We start from the raw sequence: 21,333 nt of genomic DNA, 5'->3' as shown, positions 1-21,333 counted from the left end.
GAGCCTTTTTCATTGTACTGGAAAGTTGGGTCAAGTCTGACTAAGATGGTTCCTTCATGCCTTCTTTCAATAGTCCATGTTGACTCTTAGAGCAGACCCAACACTAAAGGGATATTTGTAAGTTCCACATAAACTTATTCCTTAATGGTTTGAAAGTTTTAGGTGAGAGCCCCACCCTCTAATTACTTTAGTTTACTTCACCTTATTTTCTAATCATACATCCAGAATTCAAATTAAGACATTTCCTCATTTATAGATTACAAAACCCTGAAGGCTGTTTGCAGAGATTTGAAATTTGATTTTCCTGTTTTTAGTGCTTTATTTGCCTTTGCCAAGAAACTCATTTCTGACTTGGTGCCTAGGGAGAAATAAAGCATTCATCTTCATTGACACTCCTATGAATTATTGACACTTTTAACATTCTAAAGTTGCCAAGTCATTCTGTAATTAAAATCACTCAGTAGAAAAGGAAGAAGATAAGATTTACAATGAATTCTTTTGAACTAGGGACCTAGTAAGGCTGAACAATGCTTGTGGTTTAAGAGAGGTAGGAAAGAAAAGAGGGAAGAAGAGGGAAGAAATAGGAACAGGAAAATAATTTTTATTTTTTATTTTTCTATTAAAGCTTTTTATTTACAAAACATATTCATGGGTAATTTTTCAACATTGACCCTTGCAAAACCTTCCATTCCAAATTTTCCCCTCTTTCCCCCATCCCTTCCCCTAGATGGCAGGTAGTCCAATACATGTTAAATATGTTTTATATACCCAAATATAAATACTTATATTTGTATATATTTATGTACATGTGTGTATATATACATATGTATTTATGTGTATATATGTATTATATATGTATATATATTTGTATATATATTTATAGTTATCTTGCTGCACAAGAAAAATCAGATCAAAAAGGAAAAGGAAAAAAAACTCTGAAAAAGAAAACAAAATGCAAGCAAACAACACAGACAGAGTGAAAATGCTATGCTATGGTCTACACTCAGTTCTCACACTCTCTCTGGGTATAGATGGTTCCCTTCATCACTGAACCAGTGGAACTGGTTTGAATCATCTCATTGTTGAAGAGAGCCACATCCATCAGAATTGATCATTGTATAATCTCATTGTCGCCATGTATAATGATCTCCTGGTTCTGCTCATTTCACTTAGCATCAATTCATATAAGTCTCTCCGGGCCTCTCTGAAATAGTCCTATTGGTCATTTCATACAGAACAATAATATTCCATAACATTCATATACCACAATTTATTCAGCCATTCTCTAATTGATGGGCATCCACTCAGTTTCCAGTTTCTGGACACAAAGAGGGCTGCCACAAACATTTTTGCACATGTGGGTCCCTTTCCCTTCTTTAAGATCTCTTTGGGATATAAGCCCAGTAGTAACACTGCTGGATCAAAGGGTATGCATATTTTGATAACATTTTCAGCATAGTTTCAAACTGCTCTCCAGAATGGTTAGATCCATTCACATTTCACCAACAATGTATCAGTGTCCCAGTTTTCCCACATCCCTTCCAACATTCATCATTATTTTTTCCTGTCATTTTAGTCAATCTAAGAGTTGTGACATTGTATCTCAGAGGAGTCTTAATTTGCATTTCTCTGATTAATAATGATTTGGAGCACCTTTTCATATGACTAGAAATAGTTTTAATTTCATCTAAAAATTGTTCATATCCTTTGACCACTTATCAATTGGGGAATGGCTTGAATTCTTAGAAATTTGAGTCAATTCTCGACATATTTTAGAAATAAGGCCGTTATCAGGACCTTTGAATGTAAAAATGTTTTCCCAGTTTATTGCTTCCTTCTAATCTTGTCTGCATTAGTTTTGTTTGTACAATTTTTTTTAACCTAATAAAATCAAAGTTACCTGTTTTGTGATCAATATTGATCTCTAGTTCTTCTTTGGCCGCAAATTCCTTCCTCCTCCACAGGTCTGGGAGGTAAACTATCTTATGCTCTTATAATTTGTTTATAATATCATTCTTTATGTCTAGATCATGAACCCATTTCGACCTTATTTTAGTATATGGTGGAACAGGAAAATAATAGAAAGGAAGGAAAAAACAGGAAAGTAGAGGAAATAGATTAATCAGTCAACAAACATTCATTAAATGTATGCAATGAAGGCACTAGGCTAAATATAAGGGATATTATCTTATCTTGGTATACAGTAGGAACAAGGAAAAAATAGGAAAGTAGAGAGAACAGATTAGTCAGTCAACAAACATTTATTATATGTGAAGGCACTGGGCTAAATATAGGGGATACAAGGAAACACAATATGCATTTAACAGTCTTACTATACACACATACATATAATATGCACACATATATTACACATATACACACATGCATACTTAGAATATACATAGAAAAACTCAACCTATACTTACAACATGCATACACACATAATATGCACACTATATAAGGTAATATACATATACATAATATACATTTAACATACACATAACACAACTCTTTTCATACCTAAACACACATACATAATGGGGAGGGATAGAGACTCATCCCAAGATTCTGATGCTGGAAAGACACTAATTATGTGGCAGAATGCCACAGAAGGAGAAATACTTATGAATCCAGGGTCCTTGGACTCACATTCTGGCTCTGGCATTTGTTAGTGATTGTGATCTGATTAATTAAACTTCTAAACTTCCATTTCCTTATCTATAAAACAGGAGATTACACTATTTTTGGCAGCTACCTTTCAGATTTCTTGTGATTTATAAACTATCATGATTAGCTCAAATCCCATTAGTGGCCTCAGGACCACAGCTGTTTTACAACATTTGGGGCAAGTTATTGTCTGTCCAATTCATAAATATTTAAAATCCAGAGAATTAAATTTGGGTTTCAATAAATCCTTGCTAAATTTAGTTGAACTCCTAGAAAGAAAACAGCTTCTGGCAAGGAGTAGGGTCAGGGAGTGGGGAATAGGGTGGGAAGGTGGCAACGTGGTCAGTGCAAAAAGTGCTGGATTTGGATTCAAATTCTAGTCTGGCTTACCTTTTGAGCATGCTGTGGAGGGGATTCCAGTTCAGATATGGGGTGGTCTGTATGAGCTCCTTGTCATCTCCGAGATTCTGCATACATTTGTGTGAGTGTCAACAATTTATTTCATCCTTTGGGTCTTGGATCTGTTCTGTGAAATGAGATCAAGCATCCGGAGTTTTGGAACCATCCAATATGTGTTAGGGACTGTGCTGTGGGTTTTCAAGAAGCTTGGATTTTTACTAAGAAAGCAACATATACAAGAAGCTTACTAAGAAACAGAACAATTCCAACTTGAGGGAGGGGAATCGAGAAGGTCCTCATGGGGAAGGTGTTATTCATGAAGAGTTGTAAAGAAAACTACAGCTTTCAAGATGGAGAGATGATGAGAGAAGGCACTCCAGGTACGAGGCAAAAGCACATAGATGGGAGATGGAGTGTAATGTGTAAGGAACAATAGGCAGGCCCTTATAGCTGAACCACAAAGTACATGGAGGGGAATGTGTCAGAAGGCTGGACTGCAAGGAAACATGAGCTTGCAAAGAGCTTTAAGTGCTCTAAATGAGTTTTATATTTCATCTTGCAGAAATTGAGACTCTGGGCATGATTAGGTGATGTAATGGTTAGAGCCCTGGGCTTGGAGTTAGGAAACTGTGTTCTCATGAGTTCAAGTTTCTGCCTCAGACATTTATTAGTTAGTGATCCTGGGCAAGTCACTTAACCCTATTTGCCTCAGTTTCCTCATCTGTAAAATGAACAGGAGAAAGAAATAGTAAACCACTCCATTATCTTTGCCAAATTGGGTCGCAAAGAGTTTGGAAATGAATGAAATATTATGCCATCACCCCAATGGGCATGGCTCAACTTGAGCTTTAGATAAATTATTTTTTTGTGTATGTATGGAGCAGACAGGCTATACTCCCCCATGTAGCTCAAACCACATTAAAATTAAAATATAATTGGGAAACATTTAATAAAATTAATAAAATGTGATAGAACATAGATTATTTTAACAATTATTTTTCTAAGTCAATATGCAACTTGCAGGAATCCTCATGTATGGTTTAGTGGCCCCCTTTTCTTTTGGAGTTGGACACCACTGGTAGACAGGATAGAGGGAGGAAAACATGGGATAGGGAGACTGAGGAGATTCTAGCCATATTCCTATGAGAGGAAATGTGGGGCTGAACTAGAGTGGCTGCTGCATAAATAGAGTAAAGGGCATGGAGATTCTGAGAGGCAGTGGAGGTAAGTAAGATCCATGGGGGGAGTGGGAGCAAGGAGATGAAGGTTGCTGTGAAACTGGGAGACTATGGGGATGATGAGTCTGAGATTTTTTCTCCTTTGTATTGCTAGTGCTTAGTATGGTGCCTGGCACTAGTAAAGACTTAGTAACTTCTTGTTGAGCAATTGCTGAACTGGTACTCTGAAAAATATGAGGAAAGTTGAAAAAAGAGAAATAGTTTTTGGAGGAAAGCTAATGAGTTCCCTTTAAATATGTTGACTTTGAGATGCTTATGGGACATTTAGTACTAAATGTCTAACTGGTAGGTAATTTTGGACTAGAATTCAGGGGAGAGACTAAAATGGAATATATAGATTAGGAAGTGTTCTGCAGAGATAATTGAAGCCATGGGAGCTTATGGGGTCACCAAGTGAGAGTCTAGAGAGAAAAGAGCAGAATCCAGGACTGAGTCCTAGGATATACTTATAGTTAGTGGCTGTGGAATGGATGAAGATCCAGTCAAGAAGACTGATAAGGGCTAATCAGATAAGTTGGAGAAGAACCAAGAGAGCTTAATGTCACAAAAATTCAAGAGAGAAGAAAGTATCTAGGAAGAGAAGGTGGCCAATAATGTCAAAGGCTACAAAGAAGTGAAAAAGATTGAGGATAGAGAAAAGTGCATTAGATTTCCTGTTTAAGCAAATGAAGACTTAGATATGCTTGTAGGCAGCAGGAAAGAAACCAGTAGATGAGAAGAGGCTAGATTTGAGGAAAAAGGGAATCTGCTGAAGATAGTGGGAAGGGTTGGAACCAAGTCTTGTTCATCGAGAGAAGTTGACCTTGGAGAAAAAAAAGCCATCTTTCTTTCTTTCTTTCTTTCTTTCTTTCTTTCTTTCTTTCTTTCTTTCTTTCTTTCTTTCTTTCTTTCTTTCTTTCTTTCTTTCTTTCTTTCTTTCTTTCTTTCTTTCTTTCTTTCTTTCTTTCTTTCTTTCTTTCTTTCTTTCTTTCTTTCTTTCTTTCTTTCTTTCTTTCTTTCTTTCTTTCTTTCTTTCTTTCTTTCTTTCTTTCTTTCTTTCTTTCTTTCTTTCTTTCTTTCTTTCTTTTTCCATTCCAGGTAAACTTATTTTTATTGAATTAACAAATGGTCCATGAATGCTTCCTTGAATTCTTAAAAAGCCATCTTTCAAAGACTGAAGAAAAGGAAGTGATAGTTAGAAATGATTTTGGGGGAGTGATTTAGGGAGCATGGGAGAAAAGAGAGATGATGAGCCCTCAGGTTCCTTTCAGTTCTAAATCTATATTATCATTCATTTTCTCCTATCCTTAACTCCTAACTCTGGAAACCCAGTCACTCCTAATTAGTGCTTGCTACTCTGCAATTAATCTCATTAGAATAAATCTGCCCTTACCAGTACAGAATTATGGGTTCTTAACTGTGCCTTCCCACTTTATCCAATGAATGCCCCCTTAGGTTCTTTTCATAATTTATGGACGTAACTAGCTTTTGTTTTCATCCTTCATTTGATATCATGGGGATTATTGTGAAGGCCCTTAAAATAAAAGTTTTGTCTTTTTTTCCCACATGATTCTTCTCAGCCCCAGAAAAATCAACTGCCGATTCATAGGATCATTGATTGAGAGCAAAAAGGGAACCAAGAAGACTTCTGGGACACTTTATTTTGTAAAGCAAGAAATCACGGGACACAAAGCTGCCCATTTAATATTGCATCACTACTTCCTGGGGAAGGCTTGAGAATTCACCTGAATTTTGTCCCATTTCACAATGTTGGAAAATTAGAGTGATATGATGCTCACAGCAGACAGTGGGTCCTCCTGTGGTTGACTAAGACATTTTCAGCAGAAGTTGTGATAACACAGTCTATGCAGGATGAAAATTTCACTATTTCTTTACAGGGCTGCCTCATCATTGCTTTCAGTATGTTCTGACAGACAGTTGAAATGCATTGGTACTGGAAGCCCATAGGGAATCCTTAGTGTTGACACAGACATATTTCTGAACATCTTTGGTAAATCTGTCCAGGAAAGAGGTCATGTTGACTTACTAACAGGACATGTCATATTTGATATATAAGATTCTAGTCAATTAATCCCTTCAATGGAAAATTCAAGTTCTAGTTGTTTTTGTGCAAAGAGACAGCACTCTACCAGAATGTGGTTAGATACTAGCTAATAGTAGTAGTACTTAATAGAATAATTTTTATTAACACTACAGTTTGAAAATAATTTTTATATCAGTATTTTCCTATTAAAAACAACTTTTATGCAGTACTATGTTCAGCCCACCTCAATCCAAACTCTTATACCTTCCAAAATGAATGTTGGACATTGTGTGAAGGGACAGTATGCTGCCAGAATGTGGTTAGATAATAATAGCAGTAGTAGTAGCAGCAGCAGCAGCACCATTTTTATAGCACTTTATTGTTTGAAAGCTACTTTTTTTTTTTGAAATGTATTTTTTTTTATTTGAAAAAGCAGTTAGGAAAAAAGAAAAACAGAAAAGGAATACAAAACAAAATAAAGTAAAACAAAAAAAGAATATTGCCATGTATCCAGCAGAACATCAGGAAGGATTCAAAATATATAACAACAAATAACTAGTTCAAGAAAGTATATATGTTAGTAGAAAAAAATTATATTCATGATTGAATCATTTCTTTACTTTCTGTAAATTGTTCTTTGGTTCTCTGTTGCACACCTTATTTACTTTATTCTTTTTTTCCCATTTCATTCCCCCCACCACTTCCAAGCAAGATACAGTTAAGAAAAGAAATATTTATGTATATATGTAAATATATACATACATATATATATTCACACATGCACACACACACACACACACACCACCTACATACATATATGTTTTTCCTGATAACTCTTTAATTAAATTCTGTACCATAACTTGCCTTGCTATTACTTAACCTCCTCCTAAAGAAAAGAATCCTTCCCTTGTTTTCTTCCCTTACCCTTTCCTTCCCCATCCGCCCATCCCTCCCCCCTTATTTCTTTATAGATTTTGGAGGATGCTGTACCCTTCATGGTATATATATATATATATATATATGTATATGGTGTTTCTTATTGCACCCATTCCTGATATCACTAGGTTTTCAGAACTATGAACCCTCCTCCTTCCTCTAATGCCATTGTGTCTATTCTTCCTCTGCCTCTCATCTGTATAAAGTGATTACTATTTTTACGTTAACTCTGACAATCTTTTTTTTGAGCTATCCTATTGTTGATGTGAATCTTAAACATATAGTATACACTTTCCGTGTAAAAATAACATAAACAATTTGTCCCTGTTTAAATAGTTTGTCCATGTTGAGTTCCTTAAAACTGATCTTTGATATGGGCTTTTATATATTAAATTTTCTGTTAAGTTCAGGTTTAATTGAAAAAAAAGTCCTGAAAATCTACAAGTTTGTTGAACATCCATTTTTTTCTCATTCAAAAATATAGATAATTTTCCTGGATGTGCTATTTTTTTTGCTGTAAGCCTAGTTCTTTTGATTATTGGTAGATATGATTCCAGGATCTGCAATCTTTTATTGTGGCTGCTGATAAGTCTTGTACAATTTTAATTATAACTGCAGCATATTTTGAATTTTTTTTCTTGTTTCTTGCAAAATTTTCTCTGTTCTAGAGGTTTTGAAATTTGGAAATAATATTCCTGGATGTTTTTCATAAAGGATTTCTCTGAGGTGGTGATCAGTGTTTTTTTTCCTATTTCTACTTTTCCATCATGTTCTATCATTAAAGACAATTTTCTTGGATTATTTTCTGCATTATTTTGTCAAGGTTCTCTTTTTGGTCACAATTTTCAGGCAGCTCAATTATTCTTATATTTTCTCTTCTTGATCTGTTCTCTAGATCTATCATTTTTCTTATAAGATGTTTCACATTTTATTCTATTTTTTCATTCTTTATGATCTGATTTGTCATTTCTTGGTCTCGCATAGCTTCACTGATTTCCCCTTGCCCAATTCTAATATTCAAAGAATTATTTTCATTTTTGCGACTGTGTACCTCCTTTTCTAGTTAGTTAACTCCACCCCCCCAATCTTGTTTTTCTTGGATGGCTTTTATTTATTTATTTATTTTTAGTTTTGCCTCAATGTCATTCATTTGATTTTCAAATTCTTTTTTGAGTTCTATAAATTCTCTTTGGGCAGGGAGCCATTTTACATTACTTTTTGGGGTAGAAGCTTTTTTTTTTTTTTTTTTTTTTCAACTAAAATATCCTCCTCTGAAGATGAACTCCCATCTTCCCTGTTCGGATTATATGTTTCAGTGGTGATGTACTTTCTTCTTTGCCTGTTCATTTTTTAAAATAAGAGATATTAGTGTAAGCACTTTTAATTGTGGGATGGGAGAATAGTGCCTCAAGCTTCCTTTCAGCTCTCCCCTCTGATCAGGAAACCCAAACCAAGATTCCTCCCTCTGCAAGAACCCATAGCCAACAGCGTCCCTGCCCCACTGCTTCTGCACTCATGGATGTGCTGGTTCCTTCTCTGTAGCACAGCTGGATCTAGTGTTCCCAGTCAGCCAAGGTTCACTTCCTCTTTCTGAGCTCAGACCAGATTTGACAGTCACAGATATGAAAATTTTTGCAGTTCCTGCTGAGGATCTATTCACACCCAGCTCTCTGTAGTATTCCCCGGTTGATGTTTTGGCCAACCTAGCCCAGAGGTAATTGCACTTCAGACAGGTTAATCCCAGCTGTGAGTCTTTCTTCAGATCTTCTCGGGTTGTACGGGGAGGGTCCTTGTTTTGTCCCAAATCTTCTTGGTTTTTCACCAGTCTATATTCACCCTGAGGCACAAATTTGTTCTATTTGTGAGGGAAATTGGGAGAGCTTGAAATTTATCAACTGACTGCCATCTTCCCAGAATCCTCCCTTATTTTATTTTTTTTTGATATGATGATTTTACTTTCATAAACAACTCTCACATAGTCTTAGATTCAGCCCACCTCAATTCAAACTCTTATACCTTCAAGACTGAGTGTTGAACATAGGGAATCATTGTTTTGCAGTATGACTTTGAGGTCCTTCTCAAGATTACTCATCTCTCTATGGTGACCACCAATAGTATCCCAACGTGTATATTAGAATACAATGGGTAGAGATGTGTAGCTCTATCCATGGAATCTTGATGCATAATTCCCTGGGAATTCAGAAATCACAAATATAAAATATATTACAAAATATTAAATGAATAGTACAAATATAAAATAAATTATTTTCTACTCATAAAAGAACTTAACATTTTCTTTTTCCTTTTCAAGGCCTTCTGTTCACTTTCTTGGGTAGTCAGGCTACTGAAAAGTTATTTTGTTCAGAATCTACACTCTGGAATGTCCCCTGGAAAGAAAACTTTGATAGGTTTCAGTTATTTCACAAAGAGGTGGTAGTCCATAGCTAAACATGAGACTTAAATATACAGATGTGCATGACAATCTGATTTTATTTGCTTCTGTTTTACTGCTTTCTGTTAATCCATTTATTTTACTAAGGGGGAGATTTTTCTTTGACCAAGTTTTCATATTTTCCTTCTCAGAAATCAGGAGCACTTCTGAATTCTTTTGTAGTGTTTTGAAAGGATGCACTAGAGTATAACCTTTGTTGGGATTTGTAAAGTGAAGTATCCCATCAAGGAAATTAGCAAGATCAGGTAGAAATCTTTGGGACAAAGGTAGATATTCTAGGAAAAGAAGTGCACAAAAATGTCTTGGAGTTTATATGGCAGGATACTTAGTATTTATTTGACTCATGTACAACAGTGCAGGAGTTACTACTGGTTGTCAAAAGTTGGAAGTGACTTTCCATTAATTTTCAAATAAATGAGTAAATCTAATCCCAGAAATTATGCATGGTCTTTGATTTCAATCATTTCTTTCACCTCACGCATAGTGTCTCTGAGGTGTTTAAATTTAACAGAACTGCTTGCAAGTCAGAAAACATCTGGTAAAAGTTGTATACCTGTATGACTAACTTGTCAATAGACCGAATGTCCTCCAAAAGGAAGCCAAAGAGGGTTTTTTTTAGTTGTTTTTTAAATTTTGTTTGTTGCTTAATTTTGTTTTGTTTCTCACAGCAAGACTTCTATGATTACATTTCTTAATTCTCTTGAATACTATAAGTTGCTGTTTTATTGATTTTCCTAAAAGAAAAGACTTAAGTTCCTCAAAGGAATTAAGAGCAGCAAATGTATATGGGAATTGAGAGCTAGAAGCTTTTATCCTTGCTTTTTGGTTTGTATCACTTGGATTTTTTCAGGTACCTGGACTTATTTTTTTCTTTTGATTCCCATGTCTTCTTTCTCACTTTCTTCATTCTAGATCACAGTGACTATCTGGGACATTACCTTCTGAATTCTTGGTATCTGGCTCTTTATCCCCTTCCCTTTCATTGTCTTCACTGCTTTCTTAGCTTTATTCCTCCTCATTAGGGTTATTTATTACTTGATCTTCCCATTTTTATAAGAAAGTAAATATGAATCATCTTTAAAACAAAGTTATCATTTAAATCATCTGCTGACATGTGCTTTGGGATATTTTTCAAATTTATTGTTTATATATTTTAAACATTCTTTCAAAATTTTGATTTTCATGTCCTCTCCCTCCCTCTCCACTAACTCCCTCACCCTTTTAAAAAGACAAATAATATGCTATCAATTATACATATTAAATCATCCAAAGTATATTTCCACATTAGCCATAATTTTTAAAGAGCAAGAAAAATGAAGAAAGTGAGGAAATTATATTTCAAATTATATTCAGATTTCATCAGTTTATCTGGAAATGTAGAGCATTTAGTCATTAAACTTAAGAACTTGCATTTTTTTGAACTTTAAAGACTGCAAAGTGTTTTTCTTCATTACATAACTAGCAAGCTGAATCTAGACACTAAAACTATGCTATCTATTTCTTCTCCAGACAAATCATGAAGGCCTCAGATGCCTGGTTCAGATAAGTGTTGATACAGATGCAATACTGCTGACCATATTGGTGTACACATTACTTGAGCAGGCTAGGACTCACACACTAGCTCATTTTTTTTCTCCCACTTAAAACTATTTTCCTCCCAATTACATATAAAGACAATTTTCAACTCTTATTTTTGTAAGATTTTGATTTCCAGACATTTTTTCCTTTCCTCCTTTCCTTCCTTCCTCCCCAGGATAGCAAAGCAATTTGACATATGTTATACATATACAATAATTTAAAACATATTTTCATATAGTCATACTTTTATTTTTTAATTTTTTAGGTTTCTTTTTTTTAATTAATTTTATAATTATAAATTTTTTGACAGTATATATGCATGAGTAATTTTTTTAATAACATTATCCCTTGTATTCATTTTTCCAAATTTTCCCCTCCCTCCCTCTACTCCCTCCCCTAGATGACAGGCAATCTCATACATTTTACATGTGTTACAATATAACCTAGATACAATATATGTGTGTAAATACCATTTTCTTGTTGCACGTTAAGTATTGGATTCCGAAGGTATGAGTAACCTGGGCAGACAGATATTAGTGCTAACAATTTACATTCAATTCCCAGTGTTCCTTCTCTGGGTGTAGCTGTTTCTGTCCATCATTGATCAACTGGAAGTGAGTTGGATCTTCTTTATGTTGAAGATTTCCACTTCCATCAGAATACATCCTCATACAGTATTGTTGTTGAAGTGTATAGTGATCTTCTGGTTCTATTCATTTCACTCAGCATCAGTTGATGTAAGTCTCTCCAAGCCTCTCTGTATTCCTCCTGCTGGTCATTTCTTACAGAGCAATAATATTCCATAACCTTCATATACCATAATTTACCCAACCATTCTCCAATTGATGGACATCCATTCAACTTCCAGTTTCTGGCCACTACAAAAAGAGCTGCCACAAACATTTTGGCACATACAGGTCTCTTTCCACTCTTTAGTATTTCTTTGGGATATAAGCCCAATAGCAGCATTGCTGGATCAAAGGGTATGCACAGTTTGATAACTTTTTGGGCATAGTTCCAAATTGCTCTCCAGAATGGTTGGATTCTTTCACAACTCCACCAACAATGTATCAGTGTCCCAGTTTTCCCACATCCCCTCCAACATTCATCATTATTTGTTCCTGTCATCTTTGCAAATCTTAGTGGTATCTCAGAGTTGTCTTAATTTGCATTTCTCTGATCAATAGTGATTTGGAACACTTTTTCATATGAGTGGAAATAGTTTCAATTTCATCATCTGAGAATTGTCTGTTCGTATCCTTTGACCCATATAGTCATACTTTTAAAGAAAGAAAGAAAAAAGTTGATCTGCATTCAGTCTCCAGAGTTCATTCTCTGGAATGACAAGTTTCAATTCACTCCTCTTCCCCTATTTCCATACACAGAATTGCTCCTCCTATTCTGTATTCATTTGTGAACTCCAAAGCCCTTCATACCAACATTGTGTCTGCCGCTCAAAATCTTCAGCCATGATTTTAATTCTCTTTTGGTATTCTTCCTCTTACTCCAAGTGGCTTCTTAGAAGAGCTTCTGTAAAAAGTAGAATCAATAGTAATTTTTAGTTAATTGGCTAAGTGAAATGAAGAAGAAAGAAGAGTAAAGTATGATATCAAAATTTCAAACATGAGATTTGGTGAATGTTGCTGCCATAATGAAGAAAAAGTAAGTGAATTTTTGGTAGAGGAAAGATTGAGTTTTGGACATATTGATTGGAAATATATGTGGAAAATGTATATGGAGATGCGCTGTAGACAGTTGGCAATGTGGGTCTGGGACTCTGGTTAGGGCTAGAGACAGAGATTTTGGAGGCAGCTATATAAAACTGATAATTGAAGTTATAAGGGTTAATGTGATTGATAAAGGAGAAAATTTAGACAGAAGAGAAGAGGGATAAGGAAAGAATCCTGAGGAATACCTACTTTAAGAAGTTGGTATGGGGAAAAATAGCTTGTAAAGAAGTAGGAGAGAGGGAGGAGGAAAAATGGAAGGATATGATATACAGAAGCCAAGGAAGGATCATCTAGAAATCAACACTTCATGCTGCCTGTTTATATGCTATCATCACTAATTCTAAGCACAGAATACTTAGTCATGAATAAAAATGAACTGATGCAAAAATACAAATGGAATGATCAATTGGAGAGATATGATGACATGGCAATTTCATGAAGGTTTTAACTGAACAAAGAGATGAATTATGCAAAGATGAGGAATGTTCTTTTCTCTTATTTATCAAAACAGTAGTAGGTATCTTGGGATCATCTTAGTAGGTGATTTCAAGCATTGAAGTGCTGAGAAAAAGACAGGAGAAGGCCTGAGACTGTGCACAGAGAGAAAAATTGATACCAGGTATCTGTAATAATGTTCTGTCTATATTGGAACAGTACTGTATTCTTAATGCTTCTCAAATAGAGAACTTTTCATTTTCTTTGAAAATTAAAGAAGACTATTAGCCTTATTTGGCTTAGATTGTTGCTAGTGATGACAATAAGGAATAATAGATTTATGATAACAAATATTTAAAGAAGCATTTAAAAGAGCAAAAAGAGAGCAAAAAAGAAAGAGAAAAAAAAGAGCAAAAAGGAGATAAACATAAGACTGGGTCTGGCTCCAAATTTCTCTTTGCTCTGCTCTGAAAACCTGATCTCTTAAGAAAAAGCCTACTCCCCTCCAGATAGCTATTGGCAAAGCCATTGCTAAACTTAATACATTAAGTGAAGAATGATCAAAGGCAGCACACTAATAATGCATACTGAGAGACACCTTGACATTATGGATACACAGAGAGATGAAATCAGCTTTACAATTTTTGTTTGCCTCGTTTAGAAATGGACACTATAGACCATTTTTTCTCTATGCTATCCCATAGATGACTTTTATGATTTAGGACAGGTTTATTATGATTTAAAATTTTTTTTCAATGGCATTTTATTTTTCCAAATACATGGTAAAGATAGTTTTCAACATTCATTTTTGTGTTACAAATTTTTCTTCCTTCTTCCCTTTTCTCTCCCATCCCCAAGACAACAAGTAATCTGATATAAGTTAAATATATGCAATTCTTTTAGACATATTTCCATATCTGTCATGTTGTGCAAGAAAAATCAGACCAAAAGAGGAAAAAATTAGGAAGGAAAAACTAACCAAATAAAAAATGGTGAAAATACTATGCTTTGATACATATTCAGTCTCCATAGTTCTCTCTTTAGATGTGGATTAGATGTGGGCATTTTACATCTTAAATCTATTGCCACATTGTTGAGAAGAGTTGAGACGATCCATCAAGGTTGATAATTACATAATCTTATAATTGTATACAATGTTCTCTTGCTTCTGCTTGTTTCACTTAGCATCAGTTAAGGTAAGTCTTTACAGGCCTTTCTGAAATTATCTTGCTTATAATTTCTTATAAAATAATAATATTCCATTATATTCATATTTCATAACTTATTTAGCCATTCCCCAATGGATGGGCATCCACTCAGTTTCTAATTCCCTTTTCACTACAAAAAGGGCTGCTATAAACATTTTTGCACATGTGGGTCTTTTCTCCTCTTTTATGATCTTTTTGGAATAGAGACCCAGTAGTGACATTTCTGGATCAAAGATTATGCACAGTTTTATAGCCCTTTGGACATAGTTCCAAATTGCTCTCCAGAATGGTTGGATCAGTTTCACAACTCTACTGACAATGCATTAGTTAGGACAGGTTATGTTTACTTCTTTTTGGATTTCTGTATTTCCCATGTGATTTTTATGACTAATGTTAAAGAAATTGAATCAGTTAATATTTGGGAGAGTTATTTGTTTTCCTCATAGATGGCTAATATGAGGATATAGAACTTTTAATAAATATTCTAAGGATCTGGCACAGTACTTTTCGTATATTGTGATTTTATAAGGCTAGTATTAAAACAGTTTCCATATCTGGGCAAAGAAACTGTTTCATAGTGGCCTGTTATAGTGGTGTATGAGGATAATTGTAGCCATAAGTGGGTACTTTAGGATTGGAGCATTCATGACTGTCATAGAAATAGATGTCCCATATTTAAATTATGTATCATACCATGTGCTACTCAGGATGTATACCTGTATGATTACAATTACAAAAGTGTTGCTTAAGACAAAGTATTGATCCAGTTAAATAACTCTGAAGAAAAGGTTTATATTCCCTTATATAGAGTATTATTTGTTTTTTTCCCCTGAGGCAATTGGGGTTAAGTGACTTGCCCAGGGTCACACAGCTAGGAAGTAATACATGTCTGAAATCAGATTTGAACTCAGATACTCTGACTTCAGGGCTGATGCTTTACCCACTGAGCTACTTAGCTGCCCTCTGCTGTTTGCTTCTATATGGCTGCTGTTATTGTTGCTATTGAGATAGGGTCTCTCTACTCAGTCTGGAAATGAAGTGACCACTTTTTTGGCTCCATCAAAGTAGAATAGGAATTTTGACTTATTCCAATTCTTAACTAGGCAGTTATTTCCTCTTTAAGGAGCCTGGTGGCTCCCACTCACCAGGACTCACCACATTAGTGCTAGATTTAATATGGACATCCAATAGCTTAGGCCCCTGTGGTTTAGAGGTCCTCAGTTCAATTGAACTACCAACGTCACTGGTAGCAGGGATTACAAGCATGTGCTACAATGGCCAGTGCTTTTATTATTGTTGATACACTAATTTTCTTTTATTTAATTAGTTTAGGAAATCTAAGAACAAATGTACAAGCAAAGATATAGGAAAAATGAATTTTTTAATATTCATAAAGTCATTATATGTCAAGCACATCAACAAAAGAAACAAACATATTTAGATTTTTAAGTTGTTTTTTTTTTTTTTACTTCTGTAATTTTTTGGATATTTGCCTAAAATAATATAATGTAAAGATAGTTAATAAGGATATAACTTGAGATGATGATTAGCTTTGTTTAATGTCTTATGAAATTTTCCTGAACAATGCAAGTATAATTGTTAGAACATTTGTTTTAAAATGATGTAAGCAGAATAAAAGCTTTATGAATGGAAAAAAAGAGCAACAACAAGAAGGCAAGGGAGGAGAAGATATTCAGAAAGAGAGGGTGGTTGCCAGTGTGAAATGTTGCAAAGAGATCAAGGAGGATGGGAATTGAAAAAAAAAAAAAAGCCACTGATCTTGGTGATAAGGAGGTTATTGAGAGAATAGTTTTAGTAGGAGAGCAAAGATAGAAGCCAGGTTGCCAGGGATTAAGGAAAGAATAAGTAGTAGGGAAGTTGAGGTATCAGATACAATAAGTTTTCAAGAAATTTGTAAGTGATAGTAAATTAAAAAATTAAATGGGAAAGAATGGTGAAGAGAAATTTTTTTTAGGATTAGGTGACATTAAGATGTCTGTAGACAAATGGAAAAGCCAGTAGAGATCAAAAGACTGAAGATACAAGAGAGGGAGGAATTTTGGGACCTTGCCTTAGTAAGGAACATAGAGATTTTTTTTTCTTTAGACAAAAGGGAATGATGAAAGAATGATTCTGAATTTTGGGGAATTGAGTGGAATTAAGGGAGTTCCTTTTGGATGACTTTAATCTTGTTAGTAAAACAGGAACTTCAGTCAACTCCTATAAATATTGAGTGTTATTGGGGTCTTTGGAAGAGGGAAAAGGATTTAGAATAGTTACTGTTTGAAATAAAAAAAGAAATAAGAATTATATAGAAAGTGTGATTTCTTTCTTTCTTTCTTTCTTTTTAGCTGAAGTGAGGTCCACTTAAGAATATGTACCATAAGATTAATTGCTTGATTTTTCAGAATCAGTAATTATTCAGACATTCCTAGGATCTCAGGCTACTTCTGACTCATAAATTGGTCATGGCAATAAACCTTTCTTGTTTTTATCTTGGCTTTTGATAAATCTTATTGCCCTAAATGAAGATTCCTGCCACAATTCCAATTATCCTTCCTTTATGAGCTTTTAGTTGGAAGTTTCTGACTTGTCGGCCAGATGGTCAGGAATGCCAAACCTGTTAGAAACATGTCTTAAAATGCTAGTAATATAATGAACCATTTCTTTCCTCCAACAGAGTGAATGATTGATCATGGCTGGCTCCCATAATTTTCTCTGTAACAAAAGCCATTTGGTCTGATGAGTTTCACTCTTAAATTCTAGCTCAACCTGCCTTAGTAATGCAAGCACGGTTTCCTTGCTGCCAAAAGATGGGCATGTTTACTATGCTAGATCAAACAAGTCAGTCATGAAGCCATCCTGGGCAGTCCTACAGATTCTGGGCTAAATCTAGCTCCTTTTGTTCTCCTCTAGGATCCAGTCTGGTATTTACTTATTTATTTTCCTAAACAGCTTAAGGACTCAGATGTCTAAATCAGATAAGGTTTGATTCAGATTTGGAATGCATTTTTGCTTTCCATGCTAATGTATGTTCTGCATGGAAGAAATTTTGGACACTGATTTCTATATATTCTTGCTCTCAATCACATCTCAATTCACTTTTCTTCTCCCATTTTCATACACAGGCTCACTGTCTTTTATTACACCCAATTATGAATTCCTGTGTCCTCAAAACCAACCTTCCCTCAATCTAACTCTACCACAGTGTTGTACCTCTAACAGAAATCTTGTGGCCAACGTGAGTAAGTCAGTTTTATCATTCAAAATGGGAAGCTACTCTCTAGGTCTTTGAAAGAATTGGATTAGCTTCTTTGTAGTTACAGAGAGGGAATAGTTTCTATAATGCTGCTGGAAAATTCCTATCTAAGGCCTTCTGAAATGAGCCTTTAGAAAGGGGAGGGAGTGTCAGAATACTTAATCAGATATGCAACTGTCTACTGAATCTGAACTACAAATAAATTACAGACACTCAATGTAGCATACCAAACATATCCATACAAGGTAATCTCAAGGGAAATGAGAGGAGCAGTAGTACCACTGGCTGCTTTCCCAGAAGGCTAGTAGGACTTTTAAGAAGCAACAGTGTAAACGGGAAGATAACATCCAAACATCATGACCATGTCTTAGGGTTGTTCACCCAGTCTTTCTTTTTCCAACTACTAGATAGGAAATGCTTGAGAATAATAAGATTCCAGGGCCAATCTCCAAATATGCTTGCAAATGTAAGTACATGTCCTCTTTAAGCATTCTACCTGAATGCTTCCTCCCTCCCTCCTTCTGGACTTAACTACTCTTTTCTAATTCCATTTTAATCTGGGTTCTGCAGAACTCTTGAGTATTATGTGCTGCTTGCTGTAGGGGGCCGGAACTCTGAAAAGTTATACTTGAATCAAGGACAGCATGGTGCTTATGGTGATGTAATGGTTGAGCGAAAATGTAATGTCCGGACTAGCTCTCTGGAGGACCTTGGAATCAGCCTGAATCCTTAGCCTTATTGGAGGAAGGAAGGAGGCAGGATAGCCATCACAAGGCTGGTCAAAGATGGAGTCTGGTATCTGAAGTCTTCTCTATGTTTGTGGCTGAGAGAGCCTTCTGTGTCTGAGACTCCCTTAAATACCTCAGTACAATGACATCACTACCACACAATGGGCAAGTGCAACCATTACATCACCATAAGCACCATGCTGTCCTTGATTCAAGTATACCTTTTCAGAGTTCCCGCCCACTACAGCTTGCACCTGCAACTTCAGCCTCAGCCCATGCATTACACAAATTAATGATAGGATTGGGACTGCACCCCAGGTATCTAGGCTCCTAGCCCAGTGCATTTCACTGTACCATACTGTCTCTGACTGCGTGCTGTTTATATTAATTATATTACATTATATTATTAGGCAGAGAGAAGAACAGTAAGCAGTTCTGAGTCTAAGGAAAGATTTCACAGAGATGACATTTCAATTTCATTTACCTCTTTTCACTTTTATTCTTGTCAATCCCATCAGAACAATTCATCTAAATTTGCAAACTACTGTAATGAAATGGAATAAGCTACCCCACCAAGTACATATTCTTTTTCATAGCAATGTCTTTGATATATTTTATATACTTTATTATAATGTACCTAAAATGCAAAATAAATTAATAAATATATTTAATATATAAATATTAAAAATAACATTAAAATATATTTTCATAAATTATATTGATATCTTTGTATTATAAATATGCCATAGTAGTGTAAAGCCTTGATCTTGTTTTGGCAGTATGCAAAGATTTGTTGCTAGGTATTGCTACCAATCATATTTATCAATATGCACAGGTTTGTTATATACTCAAAACACAGACTCAGAATTTCTAAATTACCTCTGAGCAATAGATAAAAGTTTTTTCAAAGTTTATGTAGTTTCTAGTTATAGCAGAGAAAAAAAATATAAATTTTATATATGTATGTATACACATATCTCCACATATACAAATGTATGTGTATATATTCACATGTATATGTATATATAAAATTAGGATTTACATTTGCCAAAAAAAGAAAAATAAAGATTTATATTTCAAAGACAAATTGGTAAAGTTTATAGTAAGCTAATAGGGATGAAGGAAGTTTGCCTGTCAAAAGATCCCTGAAGAATAAAAATCATATCAGATCAAGTTGTAAAATAAATCAATAGCCATTGATAGGAATAATCTAGGATTTACAACCTGCCAGGTGGCTCTTATATTCCTAGTTATCTCCATTGACATCATTGGGAATCTCAGCTAATCTAGCATTGTTAGAAAAAGCCTCAACCATTTAAATGTAGACTATCAATATGACAAGATGGCAGTCTTGGGAAGATTCAGGGCCTGTTTCAAGGTAAGGAAAGAGGAAATGGTAGGATGAGATCATATAACAGTGAATTATCTACTTTGTTTAAGTATAGAATCAGGACGATTCTATTGTAAGATTCTAGAGGAGAGAGGGTCAAGGGTCCAAGAAGATTCTGAGGAGAAGGAAAGTGGAGAAGGGTAAAAATATAGGGTCTTAGCAGACCTAGCAAACAAACTTAGTTACTTGTTGAAAATTGTTTCCAAAACTATATTTAGAAGAATTGCACATGTTTAACATATATTGGATTGCTTGCTATCTAGGGAAGGGGGGGTAAAGAGGAGAGAGGAAAAAAAAAATTGGAATACAAGGTTTTGCAAGGGTAAATGTTGAAAACTATTTTTGCTTGTAATTTGAAAAAAACCCCACTATTATTTTAAAAAAAATAAAGAAAATTGTTTCCAAGACTCAGGGTTTACAATGGAGTAATAGAGAGGTGAGATTTACATGTCATAAAGATAATCATAGGATCAGAGCCAGGGAAATCCTTCTTCAAATAAAGTTAGTTAAATCCCCTTGAGAGAGTTTAATTAACACTGTGTGGATGTTATATTCACTTTTTTCCTCTCTTATGGTTTCTTTTTTCAGGACCTTAATACTATAATTTTATTAATGAGGATTTAGTTAGATGAGGTTAATATTAACAGGAGACAGGTGTCAGCCAAACTATAAGAAAACCTCTGAGTTTATTTAATAAAAATTAATAAAAGGAAATCAAATTTCTCATAACAACATAGTCACACATGTATTAAATATTAAGACAGGATTTGAACTTAGGTTTTCAAATTCTAAATTTAGTATTCTCTCCCTCCCTCAGTTTTTCTCTGTCTTTCTGTCTCTGTCTCTGTTTCTCTCTTTCCATATGCTTTTTGAACTTCTTCACCTTACCTCAAACTTTTTTTTTACATATTTCTTTAATCCTTGTTATTTTCTTGACTATTCATAAAGATTTAATTATTAGACTTATTAACACTTATTAAGCTCTTTCATCCATACTTTGACTATATTTTTCTTCTCATTTTCTACTTGGGGTTATTTGAAAAATAAACAAAACAAAAAAACCACATGCTGTAATAGGGTTTGTTTTTTTTTTTGGGGGGGGGGGGAGGAGTAGGGTATCAGAAATTCCTCCAAATCCATCTACAGAACTTTCTTTAACAACTGGGTTCAAGAATTACTACTGAAAATATTATTTTAAAAAATGTTTTATTCCAGAATTCGGATTCCTGTAAGATTAGGTAATGAAGCCTAAAATGAGATAATTGTTCTACTTTATTCCATGTTCTACTT

General features: G+C 34.7%; 1 pseudogene; it reads right to left on the bottom strand.

Annotated features, from left to right (window-relative positions):
• Positions 1-9,631: 9,631 nt before the first annotated feature.
• Positions 9,632-15,932, bottom strand: LOC141551018 (nucleolar protein 14-like; annotated as a pseudogene).
• Positions 15,933-21,333: the final 5,401 nt, after the last annotated feature.

The sequence above is a fragment of the Sminthopsis crassicaudata genome, chromosome 1 (genome assembly GCF_048593235.1).
Source record: "Sminthopsis crassicaudata isolate SCR6 chromosome 1, ASM4859323v1, whole genome shotgun sequence".
Classification (NCBI taxonomy): domain Eukaryota; kingdom Metazoa; phylum Chordata; class Mammalia; order Dasyuromorphia; family Dasyuridae; genus Sminthopsis; species Sminthopsis crassicaudata.
The sequence above is the reverse complement of the archived record's forward strand: the minus strand, read 5'-3'. Positions and strand labels throughout refer to the sequence as shown.